This window comes from Pongo pygmaeus, chromosome 9, assembly GCF_028885625.2.
Source record: "Pongo pygmaeus isolate AG05252 chromosome 9, NHGRI_mPonPyg2-v2.0_pri, whole genome shotgun sequence".
Classification (NCBI taxonomy): Eukaryota; Metazoa; Chordata; class Mammalia; order Primates; family Hominidae; genus Pongo; species Pongo pygmaeus.
Window position 1 is genome coordinate 32,177,339 of NC_072382.2, and position 17,531 is coordinate 32,194,869.

Genomic DNA, 17,531 nt, shown 5'->3' on the forward strand with positions numbered 1-17,531 from the left:
AGTACTCTGAGTTGTGCTGCGGTAACAACATAAGCAAAGTCTCATTGGTTTCACACAATCACCCAGGTGACTTCTTGCCATGCTAAGTTGGCTGTGGGTTCAGGAAACTCTCTAAAACAACTGTCTTCCATGCAGTTGCTCACTGATCTTGTGCTACCTCTGTCTCGTAACACAATTGCTGCAGCAGGGAAAAAGCCTATCTTTCATTCTGCCTTTCAGATGAATTTATCTTTCTGTGTTTTTGGTCCAATTTCAGCTACGAGGTAAAATGGCTTAAACACATACACATTTATCCTGTGGTTACCTAATGCTTGTAAGGGTTTCTGGTTAGATAGGATGGTGAAGAGGGATAAACGATTCAGGCTGATAGACTCTCCAATTTTCTTCTTTTTTTTTTTTTTTTGAGACGGAGTCTGAGTCTGGCTCTGTCGCCCAGGCTGGAGTGCAGTGGTGCAATCTCGGCTCACTGCAAGCTCTGCCTCCCGGGCTCATGCCATTCTCCTGCCTCAGCCTCCCAGGTTCATGCCATTCTCCTGCCTCAGCCTCCCGTGTAGCTGGGACTACAGGTGCCCGCCACTACGCCGGGCTAATTTTTTGTGTTTTTAGTAGAGACGGGGTTTCACCGTGTTAGCCAGGATGGTCTTGATCTCCTGACCTCGTGATCCACCTGCCTCGGCCTCCCAAAGTGCTGCAATTACAGGCATGAGCCACGGTGCCTGGCCAAACTCTGCAATTTTCAATACATGACTTCCGAGTTCACTGAGGTCATTTCCATTCAGTTGGTGGAAGGAAAAAGAGTATGGAGGAGAATTGTTTGTGAGGTTTTTATGGGCTAGACCTGATAGTGGGACCCTCACTTCCACCCATATTCCATTGGCCAGAACCCAGTCGCATTGCCTCACCTAACTGCAAGGAAAGCTAGAAAGGTTATGTGGTCCGGTTGTGAGTCCAGAGGAAAGAGAAGAACGTGGAGTTCAGGAAGCTGTTGTCTTTGCTACACTTCTCTCTCCATCCCTTGCTCCTCCTCTGAGTCTTTTCCACTGTTTCGTCTTCTAATGGGGGGTTGTGCATGTTGATGACTTGGTCTGTACTCATTTCTTCACTTATTTCCTAGGTCCACTGCACCTGTCACACCACAAACAATGATAAAAACAGAGACACCTGGGTGAGCCTCACTCACTGAGCATGCCTCCACCTTCGAAGAGCTCCTGTTCATTGTACTCTGAAATAGACTGTGCAAAACATTAAAACTGACCAAATCAATAAGGTCTTGTTTTCAACATCTCTATGTTTATCTGTGAATAGGAAAAGGACTGACGTGAGGTGGGACCATTGGTGATTTTGTTCTCAAATAAGTGAAAGTTTAATGGAAAGATACATATGGCACAAAAGGAAAGTAAAATTATTAAAAAAAAAAAAAGAAAAAAAAACACCCCTTTTTTTTTTTCTTTTTGAGTTGGAGTTTCGCTCTTGTTGCCCAGGCTGGAGTGCAATGGCGTGATCTCGGCTCACCACAACCTCCACCTCCTGGGTTCAAGTGATTTTCCTGCCTCAGCCTCCCGAGTAGCTGAGATTACAGACATGCAACACCATGCCTGGCTAATTTTTTGTATTTTTAGTAGAAATGGGGTTTCTCCATTTTGGTCAGGCTGGTCTCAAACTCCCAACCTCAGGAGATCCGCCCGCCTCGGCATCCCGAAGTGCTGGGATTACAGGCATGAGCAACTGCATCCAGCCAAAAACAACCTTTAATTATGGAAAATTTCAATCATAAATACACACAGGTAAAGAGAAAATTATAATGAATTTCCACACAGCCATTACCCAGCTTCTACAATTATCCACTCATAGCCCATGTTATCTGCCTGTACCTCCTACCTCCTCCCCAACTGCTGGATTATTTTGAAACAAATTCCAAACATCATATACACTTATCTGTAAATATTCAGTATGTATCTCTAAAAGATAAGGGCTTTTAAACCCTTATCTAACCACAATACTATTATTACATTATTGGAAATTTTAAACTCTTTCTACTAGTGGTTTTGTACATGTATTATAAAAACATGTATATTACTTTTGAATCGAGCAATATTATTCTAAAAACATTAAGATTCAGTAAACATCATACACACACACACACACACACACACACACACACAAACACACATTGAGTGGCTCTGAGATCACCTCTATGGAAACACCCTTCTCCTGAGGACAGTTTTCAACACAAGCTAGGTGGACTCGATCTGTCTGCATTAGAAGTGAAAAGGAAGCCTCTCATGTTCACACTAGTCCTGTGGGAATGGGGGCTGGGGATCTGGCCCAATCTTACATCCAGCCCACAGCACAAGCATAGTGAGTGGTCCCAACAGGGGACTCTGAATGACGCTGACAAAGATGAGAAAGCAGGAGGCAAGGCACCCTATGGTGTCCTTCAGAGAAGGTCCTTCTGGCCCCTCATCTGCCAGCCAGCTGATGCCCCAAAGTCTACCATCTGAGCGTTTAAAGTCTGATCAGACCCTTTGCCTTTGGGTCAATGAGTTTAGATGATCTTTCCTCCCCAGGATGTTTGACCCAGGGTCGTAGATGTGGGTGAGGCCCTGAGCACTCAGAAAAAAACAAGGGAAAACCCAGAAACACCCAGCTGGCTTTAGCCCCAGTTATGCCTAAGTCTGACTTTCTCAGAAGTAACCAATGTCCTCTGTCCCAGTCCAGATGGAGCTATACCAATGGTGGTTGCTGGTACTGTCCAAGTCATTGCTTGCCCTTGTTCATGGATGGAAAACTTCCTCCATTCTCACCTAGTGTTGTGGGTCAGGGGACATCCAGCATGGGGGAGTCATGTCTCCACAGACAAACCAACCAACAACAACTTTTCCATTGCTTCGCCCAGTGGAGAAGCCGCCCCTCATCCAGTGAACAGTGCCTGCTCCCCAAATCATTGCATTCAACAGGTGCCTCCTGCCTTTCTCCAGGATGCAGAGGAATGATGATGATTCTACCAATTTCCCAGATATTTTTAACCTTTCTCAACCTCCCCATCCTTTTTGTCTTCTTTTAATTTCTGTTTTTCTCCCACTTTTTCTCCCCTTCTTTTTTTCCCTGTCCTCCTCACTTTCTCATTTTGCATCCTCTCCTTATTTTCCCTTCATTCCTATCTCTTGCCCTGGTTCCCCTCTCACCAGTCACATATATGACTGTTTTGGGGAGTTTTTTGGTTTAATTACACTCTTTCTTCCCCACCTTCGTCTTGCTGCTGCCTGCCACCTCCTCAGCCTGGGTTTGTCCCTTTTTCTTCCCCCACCCACAGAGTGTCAGCTCCTAGTGGCCTGATTCAGACCTTTTATATTAGGTTGGTGCAAAAGTAATTGCAGTTTTTGTTTCCGTTCTCATCACACGCAATCTGGAAACTCACTTGCAGAGCAGAGCAGATGTTCAGGGGGCAGCTCTCAGGTCACCTCTCCCTTCCCTCTGGTAAGCAGTGGCAGGCTTCTCTGGTCCCCAGTTGGAGAGGAAGGGAGAATGGCAGGGAGCTGTCCCATGGGATGGACTTGGAGGGCACAGGAAATGCTTTGCTGTCTGGGGCAGAGCCTGGGTCTGTGCCTATACCGTGGATGGTTTCAGAAAGCCCCATCTCCAAGGGGAGAGAAGTAGAGAAAATTGAAGTGCCGCTTATATCATCAGAGAGGCGCCGGGAGAAGGACTTTCTCAGAACATCTCACTTACTGCTGGGCTGGAGGAATGGCTATTGCCACTTAAAGAATCTGAGGATCAGAGAGGTTAAGCCATTTGCCCACACTCACACAGCCAGGAGGCCGATGGAACCTGGTCTCACGCCAAAGCCCTGTTCATTGAATTGCAATGAGGGCCTCTGTAGATGGAGGAAACCGACTAATCAATCATACTACCTTTTTCCATCTTAACCCTCTGAGAAAGTCACTTACCATCCAACCCCTTAGCATTTGTTTCTCTCTTCCTGCCCTTTACTCATTTACATCTTATTTCCTCTAGAACAGTTTTTGCTGTATTGTCTTTCCCTCTGCCCTGTCCTGCCCCATGTGCTTCTCTCTCACGTCTCAGTGGTGTCACCAGCATCTTGGGCAGGCTCCTGAATACCTCAGGATACAAGCTGTCTGGAGACAGACACAGAGTTTTCCTTTTCTGTGGGCTGATTATAGGAAACTGCACTTATGACTTCAGTGTCTGCTGAAAGTTTAAAGAGACTCAGGAGAGAAGAAGAATCTAACCTGGCTGCAGCCTTCTTGAAGGTCAGGCTAATATCTGCAGGTTAGATGAGGCTGAGCCACATTTCAGCAGGGACAAAGCTCTCTGCAAGTGTGTCCAGTGACCCTGCTCCCCACCAATGAACTAGCCAGTGTACACACATACATGTGATTCTGCCTGCAGTACCCCCTATGGATATGTTCTGCTTTTCTTGACAAAATAGGCCCTCTGCAATGTTGCAAACAGCTTTAGCAAAAAGAAAAATATTCACCTAGATCCCACTTATTATTAAACGTTGTTATTTTTATTTGTGCATATTTCCTTTCAGTGTTGGATCACAGGTGGGCCTGCTTTTTTTTATACTGTTGCCATCTGGGTATACATGCCATTTTCTCCTCAGCTTTGTTTCTTTAGCCTTACATTCTATAGTGCTCACTTTTTTTCAGCTTTATACTTATTTATTATTTACTGGACAAATTCAAAACTTTATTTTTAAATTTTACTTTAAGTTCCGGGATACATGTAGAGAAAGTGCAAGTTAGTTATGTAGGTACACATGTGCCATGGTGGTTTGCTGCACCTATCAACCTGTCATATAATTTTAAGCCCCACATGCCTTAGATATTTGTCCCGATGCTCCTCCTCCCCTCACCCCCCAGCCCCCAATAGGCCTCGATGGGTGTTGTTCCCCTCTCTGTGTCCAGGTGTTCTCATTGTTCAGCTCCCACTTATGAGTGAGAACATGTGGTGTTTGGTTTTCTGTTCTTGTATTAGTTTGCTGAGGATGATGGCTTTCAGCTTCATCCATGTCCCTGCGAAGGACGTGATCTCATTCCTTTTTATGGCTTCATAATATTCCACGGTGTATATGTACCCCATTTTCTTTATCCAGTCTATCATTAATGGGCATTTGGGTTGGTTCCATGTCTTTGCTATTGTAAATAGTGCTGCAATAAATATACATGTGCATGTGTCTTTATAGTAGAATATAATGCTCATTTTTTAATGTAAATTCTGGAATTATTATTTTAAAATTACGTCTAGCATTCTATTGATTAGATGTAGCATAATTTATTAATATAGTTCCATGCTGGTGTGCATTCAAGTCACTTCCTTGGATCACAGTGATATAAAACATTCTAATGGAAAATTTTACACATGTAGCTTTTTGCTTCTGTGGCATTATTCCTTCAGAAAACTGATCGGAAATGGGAATGGTTATAAACAGTTTGATTCCAATATGGAGTTAGTATCTAGAGTGGAGTCATAGTGGCCAGGTTAAAACTCAGGTTTGGCACTTCTAGCTGTGTGAACTTAGACAAACTATTTAATCGTTCTAAGCCTCAATTTTCTCAAATGTAAAACAAGGCTAATACAATACTTAATTCACAGGGTCATAGTGAGGACTTAATAAGATAATAAAATAAAATAGCACATATCCAGCATGCTTTAGTTGGTACTAATACTACTACTTACACTATATTTCTATTATTTTACCTTCAGCTGGCTCAACACCAGTGGCTGAAACCCAGAATGTTTCCTAGAGCCAAACGCAGCCTGATTTGCAATAATCCAACAGGTCAAATGATTTTAGAGCCACTTACGCCACTCACTCATCCCGTCCATCCTAGCTCAGAAACTCTATTCTGAACTCAGTTCTTATATCATCCCTTTTAAGGCTTTTTAAAGGCCTTTGTAGAATCCCAGTTTTTTTAAATTTTGGAAACCACATCCCAGCTCTCACCAGGAATATGAAAATATCCCTCACATCCTGCAGAAAAAATAGTTACATCGGAGCAACAGACTACATAAAAGCAGTATACTAGTAGATGGGATGTGAGGTTTTATCCTCACACCAGTATTCATACCTCTATTTTTAGTTTTATTAAAACTTACCAATTCTAATTTCTTGGTTTGAGTTAGACTCTAGGGGTCCAATGAATAATGCCTTCCACATTCCTTCCTGAGTTCAGAACCAAATAAGAAAAATATTTGGTTCTGAACTCAGGAAGAGATATGGAAGGAATTATATAGGAATCAGATAGATGGAGATTGGAATCTGAGTTTCATGACCAGGAAAAGCTGAAGAAAAGAATACAGCTTAAATATGTAGCCTCAAGGGATTCCCTAATCCTGTCCCCTGAAATGAACTTGCAGCACACCTCGTAAAATTTCTAGCTTTCCTCACTTGCCACAGAGTGGATAGCAGCCCGGAATGGACCCTCGCTGCAGGTGGCATATCTGAGAGGGAAAGGGAGGTGCCAGGTGGAAAATGTCCAGTTTATCTCCAAACTCACCATCAACAAAGAGAATTTCCTCCTCCTTTTGCGGGGAGAAGGGAGCAAAGGATGGTCAGAGAGGTTTGCAGCTGAAGTTCCTCAACATGAGAATATCAGGCCAGTGTACAACAGGTTTCTTTTGGGACCCAATATTTGATCTCATGCTGACCTGCTAGATATGATGACAACAGGTTCATTCTCACCATTTGGACCTTTGGCGGTTTCTAACAGCCATGGTTAGACACACCTTTGGCGGTTTCTAACAGCCATGGTTAGACGCACTCTCTCTTTCTCTCTCTCCTGGCTTTCCTCGTAACACCTCCGGAATGGTGTTGACCTACTACCCAACATGGGGATGCAGGGATGTGACATTTACGTGCTTGAATCATGTTTTCACACCACTTTCTTGTCACTTTATAATTTCATCCACCATTTAATAGGATTATTTCAGCTGCCAAAACCCCCTAAAAAATCTCAATTCAAATTGGCTCAATCAGGAAAGAAATGTATTATTTCACACCACAAGAAGTAAGAAAAAAATAGTGTGTTATTATTGACAACTCTGTGATATTGGACCCAGGTGCTTTCTATTACTCTGTTCTGTCATATGCCCCTGGCTCCATCCTAAGACTGGTTCCCCTTGTGGTCCTAAGAAAGATGCTGCAATTCCTGGCATCCCATCCGGGAACCACATCTTCCAGAAGAAGGGAGACCATTCCACCTCTTTTTAAAGTTTTTTCAAATGAAAAAATCTTTCCTAAAATCCCTTTCACACTGTACTGACCACTGGTAAACCAATCTCTAAGCAAGTAGATAGAACTACCATTATGGGAGTTATGAATACATAGGGTGGATACCCTAACAAAACTGGGGTCCTGACGAAAGGAAAAGGGGAGAACAGATGTTGGACAGGCAGAAAGCAATATCTGTTGTGCATCACTAGGCATTTGCTTCTGTGGTTATGATTTTAAAGAGCCGGTCTCCTTCTTCCTCTCTTTTCTCATCTCTGAACCTCAATTTCCTCATCTGCCTTCTGCACCTTGCAAGGCTGCTGTGATGATCAAGTGAGATAATGTGTATAAAGTACAAAGTGCTGTGTAAACCTTGCATCTGAAGAAGATGAGTTTATCTACCACTGCCAAGGGATAACTCACTCCAGACACTAGTTGTTGTTTGCAAAGTTGGAGTAGTTCTTATAAGACTGGAAACCAGAAGCATCTCATCACTAGGATGGGTTCTTCTGACCTCTATATATAACAAAAAATGTGAATTCAAATTTAAAGCATATTAGGTGAACATGAAAAAATGATTAAAACCATAATGAGATACCATCTCACAACCATTAGGGTGTCTGCTGTCAAGAAAACCCCGAAACAAAGCAGAAAGTAATAAGTGTTGGCGAGGATGTGGGGAAATTGGAACCCTGTGCATTGCTGGTGGGAATATGAAATGGTATAGTCACTATGGAAAACAGTATGGAGGTTCTCAAAAAATTAAAAATAGAACTACCACATGATTTAAAAATTCCATTTCTGAGTATATTTATCTCCCAAAGGATCAAAAACAGAATCTCAAAAAGATATTTGTATACCCATGTTCATAACAGCACTATTCACAACAGCCAAGAGGTTGGAAGTGCCCATCAATGGATGAATGGATAAACAAAATTTGTGTTGTAAATAGAATATATACTCACACTCATAATGGAATATTAGCCTTAAAAAGGAAGGAAATTCTGACACATGCTGCAACATGGATGGATTTTGAGGACATTATGTTAAAGGAAATAAGTCAATCCAAAAAGACAAATACTGCATGATTCTGTTTATATGAGGTATCTAGAGTAGTCAAATTAATTGGAACAGAAAGTAGAATGGTGGTTGCCAGGGGCTGGGGGAGGAGGAAATGAGGCATTGTTGTTTAATGGACTTAGAGTTGAAGTTTTGCAAGATGAAAAACTTCTGGAGATTGGTTGTACAACAATGTGAACACACCTAACACTACTGAACTGTATGCTTAAAACGCTTAAGATGGTAAATTTTGTGTCATGTTTTTACCACAATAATTACTTTGTAATGAAATAAAAATTTAAAAGTTTGATAACATGCATGCAGTCCTGGATAGTAAGTTGGGAAATAGGCATTCATATCCACCCCACAAACAGATAACGGCACTTTAAATGTGCTTTCTTTTGTGGATAGTGGTTTGGCAATGTCTCTCAAAATTAAAGTTAGAGGAAGGAGGAAAATCAGAGGAGCATTACCAAAGAGGAAATCCACGGGGCTTAAAAGAAGGGCTGTCAAATAATAGGAGCGGGCAGGACCCCATGAACAGCACTGGAATCAGTGTCCAGAGACTGCCCAGCCTCTGCCCAGCAGGTGCCATTTGCAGCCAACATTAGGAAGTTTAAAGCAAATCATCCCTTGCCAGTGGAGCAAACACTGAATCTTTCCAGTACTGAGGGTCTGTATTACCTCTCCTTCTCAAGATCATCAGGTAAAAGCCTCCTACCTGTCATGTGCTGATCATCTTGATAGGACTACCATTTACCCATGCCCTCAGATTTTGCTAAGCCATCTCTTGGACATCCATATTAATCAGGGTAGGCTAGCTAACAAACAGACTCAACATTTTAGGTGTTAATGTAGTAGTAGAACTTTATTTCTTTCTCACACGAGGTTCAATGCAGGTGTTCTTGGTCAAGCAGCTCTCTAGAGCAGTGAGACTCTGGGATTCAGCCTTCCTTCATCTGGTGGGTTTGCCTTGCCTAAGTCCTCCTCAGAGTCTTCCACTGGAACCTGTAGATTCAACCAGACAATGAGAGAGAGACAGATCATGAAAGATTGCATGGGCCATTTTAGGGGCTGGGCTTGGAAGTGCAGTCGTACATTATTACCACCTGTATTCCACTGGCAAGACCCAGTCACATGGCAGCACTTGTAGTCTTCTCATGTGATCATGAAGAAAATGAGATAATAAGAACACATAATGTGTCCACCATAGTACCTTATATGGATGGACAACCCTCTTTATAACAGCCTGAACACTTAAGCCCCTGAAACAGAGGGAATGTCTAGATACCTGGAGGAACATGGTGATGAGTGCAACATCCCCTCTGTCTCACAGCTTTAGTTTGTTGGGCTTATAAAAACCATCTTGAGATGCTCCCAGCCCATCCCCAACTGCCACTTGTGTTTTATTCATTTTATAATCATAGAAAAAACGAAGAACTCATTTCCACTTGGACGAAACCAACTTTTCTCCTCTTCCACCCACCAGAATTTTATTACAGAGACCACATTTCCCAACAATTACAAAGAAACCCTCAAACATACTACAATGAGTAGAGGAATGAGAAACAGATCCCTGCATCAGCTTAGTCCTCTCCATGGAGGAATTCCCCCCAAGCCAACATATCCAAATTCTACCTATTAGTTGGGGCAAATCCCAAGACACAAGTAGCACTTACTTCTTCTTTACTTCTTTTCTTTCTCCTTCTTCTTCTTCTTCTTTTTTTTTTTTTTTTCTTTTTGATGCAGTCTCACTCTGTTACCCAGGCTGGAGTACAGCCTAACACTTCTGGCCCCAAGCAACTCTCCTACCTCAGTCTCCTGAGTAGCTGGGACTACAGTTGCATGCTACCATACCTAGCTAATTTTTTAATTTTTTGTAGAGGCAGGGTCTTGCTGTGTTGCCTAGCCTGGTGTCAAACTCCTGGGCTCAAGCAATCCTTCGACCTCACCCTCTCCAAGTGCTGGGATTACAAGACATGAGCCACAGTTCCCACCCTCAAGACATAAGTATCATTTCTTCACTGCTCCAGCCCAGAGAGATCCAATCCCTTTCTGCCTTACTTAACACTGATTGTTTTTGTTACCATCATTTGACATTTGGTTATCATTTGTATTGAATTCCACATCTTAATGCAACAAATATCTCCTAAGCACACTTTGTTCCAGACTAGGGGATTCAAAATTTTAAAGAGAAGAAGCCTCCCTGGAATATGCCATCCCGTGAAGGAGGCAGATGAGCGTGCTGTAGAGTGGATGTTTTGGTGCCATCAGGTGTACACAAAGCATCTTGGAGACTCAGGAGGGCAGAGAGTCCTTCTGAATGAGGATGAGTTGGTGCCTTTGAATCTGGACTTTGAAGAGTGTATAAGACCTTAACAATATAGTTTGGGGAGAGCATTCCAGGTGAAGACAAGAATGAGAGAAGGCACCAAGGTAGGACTGTGAGGGGAAGTTTCAAGAGAAGCAAGTTATCCTGTATGGCTGGAGATAAAGCTGGAAAGATGAGTGTATCCACTGGGATTCTTTGAGCTGCAAGTAACAGAAGTATGTCAAGACTTAGGCAATAGGGAAATGTATTTTACACACTGGAGTCCAGAAGCAGGGGCTTTTCAGAGCAGTTCGGTCAGGGTTCCTGGTCTGTTTCTTGGTTCTTCTCTCAGTTCTCCTTTGACTTCATGGTGGCCATCCTTGTGGTTGCAAGCAGGCTGTCAGCTGCACCTGGGGCAAAAGGTGTTTGCATTGAAAAGCAGAGAGGGAAAAAAAATAGTTTATCTTTCTCAGAAGCCCCAAGCAAACTTCTCCTCAGATCCCATTGACATGAAGTAGCTTAGGATTGCCCATTCCTGAACCCATCACTGACTAGAGACCTGCCTTGAATGGTACAAACAAACTGCATGAGCAAAATGCAAGGTCAAGCATCATCCATGGTGATTCCTGTAAAAAGCTTGGGCCAGACTGTGGAAAGCCTTGAAACCCAGACTCAAGAATCTGTGTGAAAAATAAAAGGCATGGGTGGGGGGGCATTGATTGTTTTTCAGGAGAGAAGTAAACAGAATTGAGTTCAAAGAATAATTCTTTGGCTATCTTGATGGGAAATGACCAACCATAGGAGAGTGGATGTGGAAGAACCATGAGCTCCTCCCTTCCTGGCTTCTTCTCATCAAAAGTGGCTCCCAGGGAAGAAGCTGCAACACTCACTCACACCAACTCTAAATGACTGATGAGGTATATGATGCCAGTGGGAATGGAAAGGACGGTTTTAATGGAAGAAACAGTCCCAGACAGTACTGACAGGGTGATTGTGGAAGAGGAAAGGAAAATTATAAATAATTCCAAAGTTACAAATTTTGATGACTTAAATGTGCAATGCCATGAATACAAATATGGTCATCTAGAGGAGTGAGTGAGGTGGTTTCGAATCCATAAATCAGATGCATGACTAGTAGTCATGGTAATCAATATAAAATTGTGCTTGTAGTAGAGGAATAATAATGAAAAATAAAAACCAGAATAGTTGGTATGTGCCAGGGACATAATAGTTACTTAGTAAACATGTGTTGCTCTGAGATATGTGTGTGCATTTGTATACTTATACACATAGAAGATACACATTTACTCCTTACGACAATCTTATTAACTGAGGCATGGAGTGATAGAAGTGAGTTATCCAAAGTCACACATCTGCTGAGTAGTTAAGTTAGAATAAAACTCAGGCATCTGACTCAGGGTACCATTCTTTCAGTCTTTATAACAAGAGCTAACATTCATGAAGCACCTACTAAGTGACAGTACTTTATATACCTTCTTTTTAATCCTTAAGAGTCATCTCTATAAAGTATACAGCATTCCCCCTGTTTAAGAGAGGAGGATTCTGAGGCACAGAGAGGATAAGAGACTTGCCCAGAGTCACAGGTAAGTGGCAGATGTGGGATTCACATTGCAGAAGGCATGGCTCAAAACACACACTCCATGATGCCACGAAAAATATAAATGCCCCCTAGAAACTCAGGATCTGTATCACTCATCTCATCAATGAAATATTAAACTTCCAGCACTTGAAGACCAAAGCTTACACATTTTGGGTACACTGTTGATGAGTATGGGACCTAGCACATAGATGCCTGGAACTGATAGAATTTCTAAGCCTCTGGGAATCTCTGCATATAAGGAAAAACTGAAACTACAGTGGGAGGTTCCTGCCCAACTGAAGCATGAAGCTTTGAGGAGGTGGAAAGGCCAGGTGGGTAAGAGGCCAAGCTTAAGAACAGATGTTCTGAGTCCAAATCGTAGCCTAGCAACTCATTGCTAGGGAGCCTTAGGCAAATAGCTTAACCTCTTGGAAATTTTATTTCCCCAGCTGTAAAATAGAGATAATACCAGCAAACAGCTCATCTCAAATAAGATGAAGCAAGTAAAGCATTGGGCTCATTGCCTAGAAGATGGCAAAACTTATTACATGGTAGCTGTATTGCTATTATTGTTGTTGCTGTTGTTGTAACTTCTATAAAAGAGTATAGAAGACAAACAGCCCAAGTGCCAGAAAAAAAGATTCTGCTGTTTATACTTCACGATGCTCCGATCCCTCAAAACCTTCACACAGCAGCTGCCTCATCCTCCAAGTTTCTTGGCAGGACTCTTCACATCAGATTAAGAAAAGCCAGCTGCTATTCCTGGATCACAGGAGGAAGGGAAAACAGAGGTGAGAAAAGCCTGCCCACCCAAGGCCCTTTTCCTAGGCCCTTTGCAGCTCCCAGAAGCCCCAGTTCTACCACCTGCCCAGCCCCCCAGGCACTGGCCCTGGCACTGCCTGAGATGTCACTCTCTGCCCAGTCACCTGGTTTGCATTTCAGAGAGTGACCAGTAGCTATTGGCTGCTGCAGGTTCCAGCTGTTAATACCATGACCAAGAAGCAGTGGAGTTGTGAGCTCAGTGCTGGCACAGGATGGCTGCTTCCCTTTCCCAGAGGCAGGGAACAGGAAGGTGGGGAGAACCCAGTGATCTGTGAAGCCCTGGGAACCATAGCGTAGGGTGCTGGCTACTCCAGAGAGGTTTTATTTATTTATTTATTTTCTTTTTTAGTTCTTTGAAATTTGTTTATTTTATTTTATTTTATTTTATTTTATTATTATTATTCTTTAAGTTTTAGGGTACATGTGCACCATGTGCAGGTTAGTTACATATGTATACATGTGCCATGCTGGTGTGCTGCACCCATTAACTCGTCATTTAGCATTAGGTGTATCTCCTAAAGCTATCCCTCCCCCCTCCCCCCACCCCACAACAGTCCCCAGAGTGTGATGTTCCCCTTCCTGTGTCCATGTGTTCTCATTGTTCAATTCTCACCTATGAGTGAGAACATGCGGTGTTTGGCTTTTTGTTCTTGTGATAGTTTACTGAGAATGATGATTTCCAATTTCATCCATGTCCCTACAAAGGACATGAACTCATCATTTTTTATGGCTGCATAGTATTCCATAGTGTATATGTGCCACATTTTCTTAATCCAGTCTATCATTGTTGGACATTTGGGTTGGTTCCAAGTCTTTGTTATTGTGAATAGTGCTGCAATAAACATACGTGTGCATGTGTCTTTATAGCAGCATGATTTATAGTCCTTTGGGTATATACCCAGTAATGGGATGGCTGGGTCAAATGGTATTTCTAGTTCTAGATCCCTGAGGAATCGCCACACTGACTTCCACAATGGTTAAACTAGTTTACAGTTCCACCAACAGTGTAAAAATGTTCCTATTTCTCCACATCCTCTCCAGCACCTGTTGTTTCCTGACTTTTTAATGATTGCCATTCTAACTGGTGTGAGATGGTATCTCGTGGTTTTGATTTGCATTTCTCTGATGGCCAGTGATGGTGAGCATTTTTTCCTGTGTTTTTTGGCTGCATAAATGTCTTCTTTTGAGAAGTGTCTGTTCATGTCCTTTGCCCACTTTTTGATGGGGTTGTTTGTTTTTTTCTTGTAAATTTGCTTGCGTTCATTGTAGATTCTGGATATTAGCCCTTTGTCAGATGAGTAGGTTGAGAAAATTTTCTCCCATTCTGTAGGTTGCCTGTTCACTCTGAGGGTAGTTTCTTTCGCTGTGCAGAAGCTCTTTAGTTTAATTAGATCCCACTTGTCAATTTTGGCTTTTGTTGCCATTGCTTTTGGTGTTTTAGACATGAAGTCCTTGCCCATGCCTATGTCCTGAACGGTATTGCCTAGGTTTTCTTCTAGGGTTTTTATGGTTTTAGGTCTAACATTTAAGTCTCTAATCCACCTTGAATTAATTTTTGTATAAGGTATAAGGAAGGGATCCAGTTTCAGCTTTCTACATATGGCTAGCCAGTTTTCCCAGCACCATTTATTAAACAGGGAATCCTTTCCTCATTGCTTGTTTTTCTCAGGTTTGTCAAATATCAGATGGTTGTAGATGTGTGGTATTATTTCTGAGGGCTCTGTTCTGTTCCATTGATCTATATCTCTGTTTTGGTACCAGTACCATGCTGTTTTGGTTACTGTAGCCTTGTAGTATAGTTTGAAGTCAGGTAGCGTGATGCCTCCAGCTTTGTTCTTTTGGCTTAGGATTGACTTGGCGATGCGGGCTCTTTTTTGGTTCCATATGAACTTTAAAGTAGTTTTTTCCAATTCTGTGAAGAAACTCATTGGTAGCTTGATGGGGATGGCATTGAATCTGTAAATTACCTTGGGCAGTATGGCCATTTTCATGATATTGATTCTTCCTACCCATGAGCATGGAATGTTCTTCCATTTGTTTGTATCCTCTTTTATTTCATTGAGCAGTGGTTTGCAGTTCTCCCTGAAGAGGTCCTTCACGTCCCTTGTAATCTGGATTCCTAGATATTTTATTCTCTTTGAAGCAATTGTGAATGGGATTTCACTCATGATTTGACTCTCTGTTTGTCTGTTATTGGTGTATAAGAATGCTTGTGATTTTTGTACATTGATTTTGTATCCTGAGACTTTGCTGAAGTTGCTTATCAACTTAAGGAGATTTTGGGCTGAGACGATGGGGTTTTAGATATACAATCATGTCATCTGCAAACAGGGACAATTTGACTTCCTCTTTTCCTAATTGAATACCCTTTATTTCCTTCTCCTGCCTAATTGCCCTGGCCAGAACTTCCAACACTATGTTGAATAGGAGTGATGAGAGAGGGCATCCCTGTCTTGTGCCAGTTTTCAAAGGGAATGCTTCCAGTTTTTGCCCATTCAGTATGATATTGGCTGTGGGTTTGTCATAGATAGCTCTTATTATTTTGAGATACATCCCATCAATACCTGATTTATTGAGGGTTTTTAGCATGAATGGTTGTTGAATTTTGTCAAAGGCCTTTTCTGCATCTATTGAGATAATCATGTGGTTTTTGTCTTTGGTTCTGTTTATATGCTGGATTACATTTATTGATTTGTGTATATTGAACCAGCCTTGCATCCCAGGGATGAAGCCCACTTGATCATGGTGGATAAGCTTTTTGATGTGCTGCTGGATTCGGTTTGCCAATATTTTATTGAGGATTTTTGCATCAATGTTCATCAAGGATATTGGTCTAAAATTCTCTTTTTTGGTTGTGTCTCTGCCCGGCTTTGGTATCAGGATGATGCTGGCCTCATAAAATGAGTTAGGGAGGATTCCCTCTTTTTCTATTGATTGGAATAGTTTCAGAAGGAATGGTACCAGTTCCTCCTTGTACCTCTGGTAGAATTCGGCTGTGAATCCATCTGGTCCTGGACTCTTTTTGGTTGGTAAGCTATTGACTATTGCCACAATTTCAGAGCCTGTTATTGGTCTATTGAGAGATTCAGCTTCTTCCTGGTTTAGTCTTGGGAGGCTGTATGTGTCCAGGAATTTACCCATTTCTTCTAGATTTTCTCCTCAGCAAATGTAAAAGATCAGAAATTATAACAAACTGTCATACCACAGTGCAATCAAACTAGAACTCAGGATTACGAAACTCACTCAAAACCGCTCAACTACATGGAAACTGAACAACCCACTCCTGAATGACTACTGGGTACATAACAAAATGAAGGCAGAAATAAAGATGTTCTTTGAAACCAACGAGAACAAAGACACAATGTACCAGAATCTCTGGGACACATTCAAAGCAGTGCGTAGAGGGAAACTTATAGCACTAAATGCCCACAAGAGAAAGCAGGAAAGATCCAAAATTGACACCCTAACATCACAATTAAAAGAACTAGAAAAGCAAGAGCAAACACATTCAAAAGCTAGCAGAAGGCAAGAAATAACTAAAATCAGAGCAGAACTGAAGGAAATAGAGACACAAAAAACCCTTCAAAAAATTAATGAATCCAGGAGCTGGTTTTTTGAAAGGATCAACAAAATTGATAGACCGCTAGCAAGACTAATAAAGAAGAAAAGAGAGAAGAATCAAATAGACGCAATAAAAAATGATAAAGGGGATATCATCACTGATCCCACAGAAATACAAACTACCATCAGAGAATACTACAAACACCTCTACGCAAATAAACTAGAAAACCGAGAGAGGTTTTAGATCTTCCAGACCAAGACGCCTAGCTCCTTGGTTAGCCTTGAGCCAGATGCCAGCTTACTGGCTGGGAAGAGACAACTTCCTCTCAGCAGCCAATGTTCCCAGAGGCTTCTGGAATCTGCATCAGTACACAAGTACTTAGTCATGGACATTAGAGCTGGCAAAGCCCTCAATCCAACCATCCCATTTTATAGATAAAGAAACTGAGGCCCAGAGGGATGAAGTGACAAGTCTAAGATGGCACCATGAGTCAGAGCAGGGCTGGGGCAGGAACACTTGTGCAAACAATGAGCCTAGGGCTTTTTTTATTACTCAAAGCCACAGAGCTGCCTCCCCACTCCTACCTAAAAAGAGCTGCATCCGGTGATCCTATAAAGGACTGGATCCGGTGATCCAGTTGGAGCCTAGGATCCCAATACACAGAAATCCTCTCCAAGTTCCACACATCTTTGGAAGAGGACTTGCCAAAAGCAGACGATAGGCAAAAATAACGGCAAAGAAAAGTTTGCTTTGGCATGGAAAGATGTTCACCCTACAGTGTTAAATAAAAAAGAAACAAATTCCCCAAGCAGCATTTATCCTGTGATCCCATTTGGATAGGGAGCACACATGCATAGAAAAAAAGACTGGAAAGAGAAGAAAAACAGTTACTCTTAGGAAGCAGGATTACGGGTCATTTTGATTTTTTCTTTTGTCATGC

At 42.1% G+C, this 17,531-nt stretch overlaps 1 long non-coding RNA gene across 2 annotated transcripts in view; it reads right to left on the bottom strand.

Annotated features, from left to right (window-relative positions):
- Window positions 1-9,150: 9,150 nt before the first annotated feature.
- LOC129008123 (uncharacterized) overlaps window positions 9,151-17,531 on the bottom strand; it is a 35,964-nt gene continuing 27,583 nt past the window's right edge. For both annotated transcript variants that reach the window (XR_008492474.2, XR_008492475.2), the window contains exons 2-3: window positions 10,886-11,017; window positions 9,151-9,304 (exon numbers count right to left, since the gene is read on the bottom strand). This is a non-coding gene — a long non-coding RNA (uncharacterized LOC129008123). The remainder of the gene's footprint in view (window positions 9,305-10,885; window positions 11,018-17,531) is intronic.